This window comes from Phascolarctos cinereus, unplaced genomic scaffold, assembly GCF_003287225.1.
Source record: "Phascolarctos cinereus isolate Bilbo 61053 unplaced genomic scaffold, phaCin_HiC Scaffold_726;HRSCAF=1367, whole genome shotgun sequence".
Taxonomy (NCBI): domain Eukaryota; kingdom Metazoa; phylum Chordata; class Mammalia; order Diprotodontia; family Phascolarctidae; genus Phascolarctos; species Phascolarctos cinereus.
In genome coordinates this window covers 181843010-181855672 of record NW_027556098.1, presented here as the reverse complement: position 1 = coordinate 181855672, position 12663 = coordinate 181843010, and the positions used below count along the sequence as shown (strand labels likewise).

Genomic DNA, 12663 nt, shown 5'->3' with positions numbered 1-12663 from the left:
GAAGATTTATTGCAACTAGATTGAGTTAAGAAAGTTTCTTCTAGATCCAGTAGTAACCATGAGGCCTTGAACTTCTTCTCCATCCTCCCCTGAACTCTCCCACTATCCCCACCCCAAAAAAAGGCTAGGAAAGAGGGCAAAGGGATTTTTTATAGGGTCTAGACACTAAAACTAGAGGCCAAGGGACCTCAGAGTTTCTCAGGAAGAGTTGTCTGCCAGACAGTGGAGGAATATGAAACAGATCAAGTCTCAGAAACTTCTTCTGGATCCATTGCTCAGTCTGGTCCTGTGGGAAGAAAACTGGAGAAGGGACTTCTGGGATGAAGAGGTAATTTCCACATTTCTGTAAGTTTCTCTGAATCTCAGCAATTTGGGACTGCAAAAGTTTCAAGAGCTAGGAATTCCTGAAGATGACAGGATATTTACCATTATGGAGCCTTGAGTTTGACAGGCTGCCAGAGACACAGGGTCCAGGTTGACTTTTCTTCCAATGTCATGACAGAGATCCGTTATAACCACCTCCACAGTTGCTCTCAAACCTGCCAGTCTATGGGACCCACACACCTGGCTGGGGACCCAGGGTCTTGAGGGACTCAAACAGCAGGCATTGTGACTGATGCCTTGTAAGAGGATAAAGACAAAGGACAGTGGGCTAGCCAGGCCCCAGCCCAGGAGGATTTAAGGGCCTATCTGCCTCCTGTGATACCTGGAAGCCTTCCCCATCAAAGTCTTTTCAAAAGAACACAACTTCAGGACTAGAGGCAGGCTGCCTCTGTGCTGATGGTCATTTTGCCTCCAATCCTAACCTATTCTTTAAAGTCTGCACTGCTTTAATCCCAAATCATTTCCTTCAAGTCAATCTCAACTCCTCTGATCTTCAGCTGTGTCCAAATGATCTCAGTATGGAAACTCAAAACTCAGTGGACTTGGTTCACAAAGTCATCATCTGGCCTTCATGGTCTTTCCATCTCCTGTCCCTCTCCTCCTCCCTCCTACTCACTGATGGCTACATAGAAAGGAAAAGTAGAGCCAGAAGACAGGTCTACTTAGAATTCTCTAGTAACTGATTTTTTCCCCTAATTTCAGTTTTTCAAAGGATTTTGACTTAATCTGCCTATGAAAACCTATCAATTAATAAGTACAGCTAACCTAAGCTACACAAAAAAGGTTTATTTGTTTGTTTGTTTTTTAAAGGCAATGCTAGTAGTTAAAAATTGAAGGAGGCTTTATCTACTTTCATTGAAATGTTGTTGGTGTGGTAGGAAGACTGATCAACTACACTGACCATGTAGAGGATTCTTTGGCCTGTGGTCAGACATATATAATGGTCTGTTATAGTAATTAGTTTGTTTTAAGCTTGGGATAATATGATACTCTCTGACATTATTCCCTTATTGAGGCTTTAGGGAGTTTATTTTAGATAAAAAGTTACAAATTTAAGCACAGTCTGAGCTCCTGGTTAGGAAAAACCCTAAATTATGTGAAGGTTGGGCTCTCTGCCTTAATTTACATTTATAAATGTCTCTAGTTAATGTCTGACCTTTTTTTGATTGAGGCTAAATTCAGGTTACTGGAATGCTTTAGAGCTGAAAGGGACCTCAGAAGTCATCTAGACTAATTCCCTCATTTTATAGATGAGGAAGCTGAGGCCCAGAAAAGTAAAACCAATGAATTAATCAGCAAGCATTTATTAAGCACTTAATGATGTGTCAAGCACTATGCTGGGAACTATGAGATATAAATACAAACATGGAAAAGTCCTTGACCTCAATGAAGTTAGATTCTATTTGGGAAACAACTCATACACAGCGAAATAAATGCAAAGTATACAGAAAATAATTTGGGGCAGTACAGGGGGAAAAAAGTCCTGTGTAGGAAATGCTACCTGCTGAGCTTTGAGGGATTCTGGGAGTTGAATAGAGGGAGTCCATTCTAGGCATGAGGAACAGCCTGTGAAAAGCAGGAAGGTGGGAAATGGAAAGTCATGTATTCGGAACAGCAAGTAGAAACAGTTTGGCCAGCACATACAATGTTCGAAAGGGAATAATATATAATAAGTCTACTGAGGTAAGCCAGGGGCAGTTGTGAAGGACTTTAGATGTTGCCCTCCTCCCTCTCTCTCCCTACCATCCCCTATTTCTCCCAACCCCTTTTAAGCAGGGGAGGGGAAACAACCTCATAATTCAGAGAATTTCTTCCCGCTCAGAAACCTAAAAACTTCAAAATGTCTCAGGTTTTTATACAACTCCCCAGAATAAATTCACTTAATAAAAGGATTTGTTCTGTAAAACTTGGACTCAGTCAAAAGGCCACACCCAAGGACCTAGAAAGCCACACGTGGCCTTGTGGCCACAGGTTCTCCGCCCCTGAAGGCCCTTCAATGCATAGAAACTTCTAGGGTCCTGGCTCAGGTTCCCTCCTCCTACTGCCTCACCCCAAGTGAGTATCCCTATCAGAACCCCACCTTGCCCTAAGTGCAAAATTTGCTAGTCATGCCTCTCACCATTGTTAAATGAATAAATGAATGAATGATAAAAGAGATTGGGTAAAACCACTACATCGTGCTGCTTCTCAAAATCTGTACATTTCTAAACAGGGAAGAGGAAAGCCTAGATTCTATGGGTTCCCAAACTGACTTAGCTGCAAACGCACTGTTGTTCTTGGTCCTGTCTAGATGGGTTTAGTCTAGACTAGCATTTCACAACACAAACTATCCTACAGACTGATGTCAATAACTCTGGCTCCTATGGGATTGTGGGGACAATCGCTCTATGTTACAAGCATAGCCTAAGCAGCCCCAGCCCTTCACTCCTAGGGGAATGTAAGATCTCTGAGGGTAGGGATTATCTTATTTTCTTTCCCCCTTTGAATTCCCAGGCTTAGTAGTATACCCAGAACACCACATGCTCTTAATAAATGCTTATTGAAATGCAGTGAATTAAATTATCTCCTTAAACATTTATTTTTCCCAGGACTTCATTGTTCCTGACTCTGAGAGGTCATAGATGGTGCATGCTATTAGGGAAATCACTGATGCTAGGTTTCATCTATGTTACAAACAGCAAGTTAATTTCATCATTCTTCATCCTGTAAGAAAAGAGTAGGTGTCAAAAGAGAATAATCCTCCAAATATGAATTTTATGATCTCCTATGTACCCAGAGAAATTGTTCAAATTCTAAGTCATTAATCAACTTCAGAAACCTGACATTATGTTTTGTTTGTCTTTTTTTTTTTGATGAGAGGTTAAAGCAAGAATATTGTGATTTCTCCTCATGTCGCATATCTGCTCCCCTCCTTTGAAATTCTGAAATTTAGCTGTGTTAAACACATGCAAAAAGTCGCTGAGGTTTCAGTCTAACAAGGCCTGATAATTTACCACTAAAAATAAATATGTGCTCAACAGGCAGCTACTATGAGCAGTCAGGCTACAGTGGGGCACATCCTCTCCCAAAGCTCCTTAGCATCTGGGGAGAGAAGCCACCGTACTGCACCGGGCGAGGCCAAGTACGCGGCACAAAGAGAACCCTTTATCTTCAGGGAAGCTGGCATCTGCCGCGCCTCAGGAAATGCAGGACAAAGCAGGAGCCTCTCTGCTTCCAACCTGGAAATGGCAACGTGACTCATTGTTCTCTCCTGAACAGTTGCACACTCGCTATTCCATAATTGGGCTAAATATTTGAGCTTGCTTTTCCTTTGAGGCTCCAACATAACATCTATCCTTAGTATTGAGTGCCAGGCTCCAAAATACGTACTCATTGTGGAAGTGAAAAATAAAATCCTTTGTTCTCAATGGATTGGTTCACTCCTCCCCACCCCACCCCCCACCCCTCAGGTAACCAGCCTTATACAGGTGTGCCATGCTTTAAGAAAACAGATTTAACAAAACCATTGGTGAGTCTTCTCATTAGGAAAGGATTTTCTGCTTTACAAAAGGATTCCCCTGGGGTGGTCTTATAACCAATTGCCCTAGGGCCTTTAAAATGTGATTCAGTTTACACCTAGCTTTTCAGGAACATATTTATTCTGTAAAAGCAAGGCAGAACTCTGTAGTTTTATGAATAATATCCATAGAAATTTGTGTCAACAACTTGCATTTTGCACCAAAATGTACTAAAGAAAGAATGGACTCAAAGAATAGTTGCTTAGTGAAGAAGCAGTTAAAAATCAAGAGGCTGATTTGGGGTAATCTGTTTCTGATATGTATGTAAGCTGTGTTCCTCATTACCATAGGCAAGTGGCAAAGGATTGTAAGTAGACAGACCCTCCATTGACAACTACTAGTTTTGCTTTGTTTTTTGTTTTTGTTTGTTTGTTTTTTTCCCATGGCTACCATTTTTAATGGTCTGGAATGCTCTCACTCCTCTCCTCAGTCTCTTGGATTCCCCAGCTTCTTTCAAGACTCAGCTCAAATCTGACTTACAAGACAGGGCTTTCCTGGATTCTGGCTCCTAGTACTTATTCTTTGAGATCACCTTCCACTTACATGTATTATAACTTGTCTGGACAAAGTCATTTGCTGTTGTCTCCCCCATTCAAATGTGGGCTCCAGGAGGGCAAGGACAGTGTTTTTGCCTTTCTTTGTATCTCCATGGATTACCACTGGCCAGTACCTGGCATAGGGTAAAGGCTTGCTTGTGTTGACTACTGACTTCCAGAAAATAATTTCTAAGTGGATTTCTTTAGAAGTCAAAGTATTTTATCATAGCAACAATGCACTACAGACATAAAGAGGTTCCCAGGCTAACCCCCAAAAGCCTGACTCACCAATAAATGACCACAGTAAGGGCAAAGTAAATATTTGTTGACTAACTGGAATTTCAAAACCTAGCATTCCACAATCTCAGATGTGTAAATAACCTCAATGACTATTGAGGTTTAGGGGTTCTGGGACTCCAAAATCATGACACACAGGTCCTGTCCAAATGAATTCAACTCAAGCCTCCTTTCAGCCAAAGACAAGGTTTATTAGAACATCCATCATATTGGGCAGACTCTTAAGGAGTCTGAATGTTAGCAAACTATTGGCTAGATTTTAAGAATCTGAGCCCCTTAATAAAGACAAGATGGACCTTATATACAGAAAGACTGTTGGAGAGATCTAAGAGTGACCGAGTAGTCTTCGGGACAGTGAGGTAATAGAATGCCAGGGACCTGGACCACCTAGCCAAGGGAGCCTAGCTAGGATTAAGGGTGGGAAGTGGCCAGGAAGTCATAAGTTGGCAGAGCTAGGCTAGTTTAAAGGTAACAGAGAATTGGGAGATTGGGCATAGCTACAATGAAAGACTAGTTGATAGGATTATAGCCTCAGGCAAATGCCAGAGATTTGGCCATGTAGGAAAAGTCCAGAGTTTTTTTTTCCTTTTTGGGGTCCAGATCCCATCCTCACCATGACCACTGAGTCCAACTTGTACCCCAAAAGAATCAACATTATAGCATGTTTAACAAATAGCTATGTGGTCAGTGTGTATGTACTATTCTCTGCTAGTATCTTTTAATTTGACTCTTTCACTTTCTAGGTGGTCACTCCTAAGACTATCTCTCAGCTCTCCTTGCCCTTCCAGAGATTAATCAGATTACCTCTGGCAAGTCTGGATCACAAAGAGACCAAAATATGTGGGATCTGATCCCCAATCACCTCAGGGGAAGTTGTGAACAAGAGGGAAATTCAAGCTCAGCATGGACGAAGTAGATGCTATAAATGTACTATGAGGTAAGAATATGATAGGATAAATAGATATACTCTGAAGGTTGGGAGATCAAGAAAGGCTTTATGATAGGGATGGCATTCAATTAGATCCTTAAGTGGAGGACAGAGTTTAGGGAGGGAAAAATAATTGTTCACATTTATATTGTATGTAAAATCTTACTTAAAGAAAAACTACACATAACTCCTTAACTTTACCCAACAACCTTGCAAGGAGGGTAGATAATGAAGTATTGTCTCAACTTTATAGTTTAGGAAGCTCAGGTTCAGAGAGAAGTGGTTCATATACCATCCACTAGCTAGGAAGCCTCCAAGCCGGGATTCAAACCTTACATCTCATGTCCCAGCTAACTACAAATCTAAGCTTCTTTCCCTTGATCCATACATCAGAGAAAACAGTCAAGGAGGAATGAAAAGCATGAGCAGAGACAGAGAGAAAAGTAAGGTTTTTTAGGGAGTGAATAGGAAGTCGTAGCAGATGAAACTGGCAACAGGTTAGGATGCAATTATGTAGAGCCTTAAATGTGAGGATCAGATATGTGGACCCTCTTCAAAGGCAATGGGAAACCTAGGAAAGGTTTTTGAACAAGAGCATAGTGTGATATGATTAAAGCTATGCCTTAGGAAGGCCAATCTGGCAAAACAGAAACTGGGGACAGGGAGACCAGTTAAGCAGCTGTTGCAACAATTGTTCAGGTAAGAGTCAATGAGGATCTGAACTGAGGTTTGTTATTCTGAACATTCAAAATGACACCCAGCCATGAAGATGCTTTAATCTGAACCAACCCTATGAGTTGCAGAGCTTCTGGCCAAGGTCAAGGTCTCAGAGGTGAATGGGCTGTAGTCTATAAGTTGTACTCCCTGGTTTGAAAGGCTGAATCACTCACTTGACCTCCTCTAGTTCACACCAGAGCAGCATCAATTCAATGCCTTCCCGTCTAATTCCTGTCCCTTCCCTTGCTGGAGAAAGGGTGAAAGGAGGAAGAATTGAATAATACAGAGGAGAGGATACTGGGTTTGGAATGAGAAGATCTACATTTAAATTCCACCTTTGAAATTTACTATGTCTACATCCTCCCATCTCTCTGGGCCCTAGTTTCTTACTTATCAAATTAAGGGGATGAAGTAGATGACTTCTGTGGTCCCTTGCGTCTCTAGTTCTGTAAGCCTATGATGTATTGTCCTGTGCTTTTCTAGGTCTAGAAGGCAAGAAAAGAAAAAGGGAAGGATGAATAATAACTCACCCTACATCCTCTTCCATAGCCCCACAGAGGCCCTGAGTCAACATGATTGGGGAAGAGATAGGACAGGTTTCTTCTCTCCACCTCCACTCCCCACCTCAATTTGGAGGAGTGATAGAATAAACTCCTCATGAATGGCTGTCTATGGTCCTTGTGCTTCAATAGATCCTGGCAAGGAAGGAGTAAAGAAAAGAAATGGAGAGAATGAGTAAGTGAGGATGACCACATGACTCAGAATATATGTAACTATGGTTCAGAACCAATGCAATAACAATAAAGTGATATCTTTAACTGTTGTAACTGTTGTAATTATATTTAGAAGAACAGCTGTTTCCCTTCCCTTCCTGACTTGGCCGACTTTCTATTTCTTTTTTGGCTGTTCATTTTTTTTTCTTTTGTGTGATTTGCTATACTTACTTCCTTTGATGACTGTTACCACTCATTTCCTCCTTCCTTTTTGAAGGAGTTAAATGTGTGGTATATGCTCAATAAGAAACTGCTGATGTTTTAGTCATTGACTTTGACTGTGTCTCCATGATTCCAATCATCCAGAAGATAAGGGAAAAAATCCCTACCCTCACATATGCAGATATCATCTTTGTATACTAATGGCTATCATTTATGTAGCACTTTATAAGCATTGTACTGATTAATCCTCATAGCCCCTATAAGAATGTAGTATGATTGCCATTTTAAAGATTAGGAAACTGAGGCTGAAAGAGATTGGGTGGTAACACAGTGGCAGAAGGGAGAAGGAGATACTTGAACTTGGGTTTTCCTAACTCAAATTCAGAATTCTGGCCACTACATCACACTACCTTACTGACAAACTATGGAGTACTATATACAATAGATGAAAAGTATTATTACTATTACAGTATTTGCCCTTTTTAATCCAGCCATATGAAAGTTATTTTCTTTTAGGAATTTATCAGTTACATTGACTAAGGGATATTGCTTTTTTCATCTCTACTTACCTGACAATTATATTGATATATTGTTCCCTGCATTCATTGTTTACTAGGTTTCTGACATTTCTTTCTACCAGACAAATACTTTTCATTCTGCTAAATCAGACTATTTAGTAAACAACCAATTAACTTGAATATTCAGGTAATAATAGTGAAAAATAATAATAAAGAAGAGAATGTGGAATAATGGAAAGGTTACCTTACTTACAATTCTGAAGAATTTCATTTCTCCAAGTGCACATGTCAAGTCACTTAACCTGGGTCTCAGTTTCCTCAGTTGCAAATGAGGGGATTGGAATGGATGATATCCCAAATTTAGATCTCTGATCCTGTGTGAGAGAACAGGTTTGGAATCTGACCTCTTATACTTGCTAGCTATGAGACCATGAATAAGTTAATAAACTCTCTAAACTTCAGTTTCCTTATCTATAAAATGGAAATTATAACACCTGTAGAAAAAGAATTGCCAGGGTGTAATGGATTGAGAGCCAGCCTCTGGGCCAAGAAGACCTGAATTCAAGCCCTAATGGATATATGCTGGCTGTGTGACCCTGACAAGTCACTTAACCTCTGAGTACCCCAGGCAGCTCCTCCTTAAGACTATAAGTTGCAGATAAATTAAAAAGAGTTTCCTCAACTGGTAGACCTCTCTACACTCATCTCTATTCCAAAACCCTTAGAAATTCCTTCCAGGGCTGTTATGAGGATCAGATGAGATAAATCATACAAAGTATGTTGTCAACCTTAAAGCCTAGATAAATGTTAGCTATTAATATGAAAGCAGTTAGATATAGTTATATGGCCCCAAAAAAGTAAAGGGTGCTTTAATTTCATGCCTCAGCATGAAATTAAAATTTTTCAGTGAAAAGTAGGTATTTTGATGGTGTAAAATTACTGAACTCCTTGGTTCAAAGATTTAGAGCTTGAAGGGACCTTAGAGGCTATCAAATCCAACTGTTGCATTTTACAGATGAGAAGACTGAGGTAAAAAGAGGTTGAATGATTTTCTCAAGGTCACACAGTTTATATGAGTGTGAGGCAGTATTTAAACCCAATTCATAAAATTCCAGGTCCAGTGCTCTATCCACTATACCAGGTTGTCCCTTCTTCCTTGCCTCTTTACCCCTCTTTTCTAAGATTACCTGCTTGCTCTCACTTACTCATGTTTATAGCTCCACCAACACAATAAACCTGAGTCTTGAACCTCTGCTTCAGAGTAAGCTGGCTCAGTATCAAGGTCATTCTTGCCACGAGCCAGGAACAAACAAGTATGCTCATACACTGCTGGTAGAACTGTGAGCTGGGGTATGTTTTTAGAGAGTTATCTGGACTGCAACATTTTTAAAAGTTAATATAACTTTTAAACTCAGTGACTGGCACATAGAAAGTACTTGATCTTAAACTGTTGAATGTTGGCTGACCTTTTGAATAAACAGTGCATTAGTTGTAGTATGTCTAGAGAGTATTTACTTCCATACTTCTATGATCTCATCTGTGGAAGTGCTCCCTCTATTGGTGCAGATTACAACCTATCCCCACCTTCATGTCTTCCTGTAAATCTTCCGCTGAGAACGCACCAATATGCTGAGGGCCTTCCTCTAAATTTCCTAAGATCACATGAGTAGGAATGGAGCAACTGGGCTGCCCCTCAGTGATGCCTCACATTCTGTGATCAGCCTCTTTTCCTCTCACAGGGTACCACCATCCTTCTAGGCACCAGATTTAGAGCTTCAGAGGCATCCTTGAATCATCATTCTCTATTCTACCCCCATCCCCCAACCCCTGGCCATATTGAATAAGTTGCCAATTCTCATCGATCTGTCTCCACAAAATATCTTCTATACATTCCATTCTTTCCTTTCACAATACTAGGATTGGCCACAAACCTAATTCAAATTATCATTACCTCTCACCTCTCCTATTAAAATGGCCCCTTAATTGGTTTCCTAGACAGAAGTTTCTCACCTTTCAAATCCATCCTCCAAATTGATATTCCTGAGGCCCAAGTCTGACTATTTCACTCCCTACTTCAAGAAGTTCCAGTGGCTTTCTACTGCTTCTAAGATAAAACATAAGCTCTCCTATTTGTCTTTTAAAGCCCTTCATCATCTGACTCCAGCGGGCACTTCTGGACAGAATTATTGAATATCCGGCGCCAGCCCTCTGGAGCTCAGATATGTCCTTACAACTTGTGGCCAGCAAGAAGGAAAGAGAGAGAAAGAGAGAGATTTTCTCCACTGGGGCCTTTTGTATGCATTCTCAGTTTCAGCTCAGCAGCCAACCAAAAGGCCTTTTTTTCCCCTTCAAAAACATGATAAATAGACAGGAAACGGGGAAAGAATACTTGCACATTCTGTGAAGTATAGGGCATCCCAAAAGTCTCAATACAGCTGTAAGCTTTAACAGCTTTACTAACTTGAAGCTGCACTAAGACTTTTGGGACACCCATATGCAGAGAGCCAGGCCTCCTCCATTGTAACATGACCACACACTTCCAGAAGCATGCTCATCAGGGCAGGGCTCCCATCAGTCAGACTCCTTTAGTACACCTTTACTGAGGACACCTTTGAAGCATTGTAGAGTAGATTGCTCTCAAAAAGATTTTGTACAGCTGGGAAAGTAGACATGTGGGTCATTCATTCAAAAATCATTCATTAAGTGCCTTCGCAGTATAAGGCAGAGTAGAAGCTCTAAGAATACAAAGAGAAATTCACAAAACAGTTCTGCCCTCAAGAAGCTTACACTGTGCTAGAAAAATGAAACATTTATAGTGATGGGTAAAAACAGGGTAATTTGAGGGGGTAGAGAGTCCTAATAATGATGAGAATAAGAAAAGGTTTCTCTTAGGAGAAGGTACGGAGATTGAATCTTGAAGGAAGATAATAATAAAAACAATAATAGCTAACATTTAAATAAAGCTTACTATATTCCAGGCACTGTGCTAAGTACTTTACAATTATTACCTCCTTTGATCCTCACAACAATACTGGGAGGTAAATGCACAGAATACCAAGTCCAGAGAATTGGGTGGCATGTAGAGGCTGCAAAGGGGAGTAACCTAGAAATTAGTCTGGAAAGATAGATTATAGTCACATGGTGAAAGATTTTAAATGCCAAGGAATTTGTAATGTATCCTAGGAGCAATAGGGCAGCACACAATATTACCGAAAAAGGAAATAATATGATCAAAACCTATGTTTTAGGAAGATTATTTCAGCAGGTATCTCATCTTTTTTTTTCTTTTAAAAACATTTTTCTTTTTTACAATAGTCATTGTTTGATATGCATAGCACATTCATGAACCCTCCCTTGTAGCAAAGAAAAGTAGTTAAATTGATTGAAAAAAGCAAATATGTCTGTCAGACAACTTTCTTTGATAATAAGGTCCATCATTTTTGCTCCAAGTTTTTGATGACTTTCCCCCTTTCAGATGAACAAGTAGAATGGGTCAGCGTATTTGTATAGGTGTCAGTCCTCAGCATTTGGCTGGCTCCAGGATGTCCTAGCAATTTTGGGGGTGTGTCTAAATTCAGAAATACCGAGTGTTAAGTTCACCCTTAAAGTGAGTTTTGATTTGTGGGAGCATGGAAAAATTGAGAATTAGGGGATATCATTTGGGCACCCCCTCCTTCCTACCTCCAGCCTCTGCTGCTGACTGGCAAGAATAATTTAGAGTAAGGGTTTTCCCAGAAGAGATTGGCATCTTGTGCCCTGTCCCTCTGGTGTTTCCAGTGCCATTTTGTCTTTTTAAGTTTTATCATGCATGGGAATTGAAAGGCCAAATAAGAAGGAGAGAGAGAGAGAGAGAGAGAGAGAGAGAGAGAGAGAGAGAGAGTGTGTGTGTGTGTGTGTGTGTGTGTGTGTGTGTGTGTGTGTGTGTATGTGTGTGGGGAGGGTGGGGATGTGTGGGTGTGGGTGTGGGTGTGCTCAAGTTTTGCCCTAGGCTATTTGCATTCTGAGGGTAGAGGTGAAAAGAATTAATTCTCTCTCACTTGGCTAGGACTAAGAGCTAAGGACTTACCTTTGGAAAGAGGAAATCAGTGAAGCCTTATAGCTGCCCAAGGGCCCCTTTTATCCTAGTTGAATAGAGAGTGTGGGGCTATTTAAAATAGAACTTGTGGACTAGCCAGAAGCATATGACCTGGGTGGTTCCTTGAAATAACAATTGCTCAAGGCAGCAGCAGTGTCGGGAACCAAGAGTTGGGTGAAGTCTCAGCAAATGGCAGCTCACAGAGCATTATCGAAGGGACCTGGAGGGCAGAGAACATAAGTCATGCAGTGTAGCTTTAGCAGATGACAACTATAACAACTTAGCACAGCTGAGGGTAAAACTCAGCAGATGACAGCTGTGGTGGCCAGTAACAGCAGCTGAGTGGCATTTCCTAGCCCAGAAGAGTGTGGATATGGGGCAGAGCTTCAGTTCAGTTCTTGGATCATGTCAAAAAGCTACTGGAGGTCTCGGAGACATGCAGACGCTAACAAAAGTTTTCTAGCTGTAACACAAGGCAGATTCTATTGAATTATTTAGAACCATTGATTTAGAGCTAAAAGGGATCTTCGAGGTTGTCTAGTCCAACCCCTTACATTACAAATGACAAAACTGAAGCCTCGAAAAACTAAATTGCTTGCACAAGTTCACAATTTTAGTCTGTGGCAGAAGCAGGTTTAAAAGCCATGTCCTCTGTCTCCAAACCTCTCAGAAACCCTTTCTTATCTCAGAGCCTTAGTTTCTCTTACCAACTAGAC

At 40.8% G+C, this 12663-nt stretch overlaps 1 long non-coding RNA gene across 1 annotated transcript; it reads right to left on the bottom strand.

The window, feature by feature from the left end:
• Positions 1-2956: 2956 nt before the first annotated feature.
• On the bottom strand, positions 2957-12024 carry LOC110207084 (uncharacterized). The gene is made up of 4 exons (XR_002324066.2): positions 11939-12024; positions 8126-8246; positions 6950-7114; positions 2957-3087 (listed from the first exon to the last, which is right to left on the bottom strand). It is a non-coding gene; the product is annotated as an uncharacterized LOC110207084 (long non-coding RNA).
• Between the last annotated feature and the right edge of the window lie 639 nt (positions 12025-12663).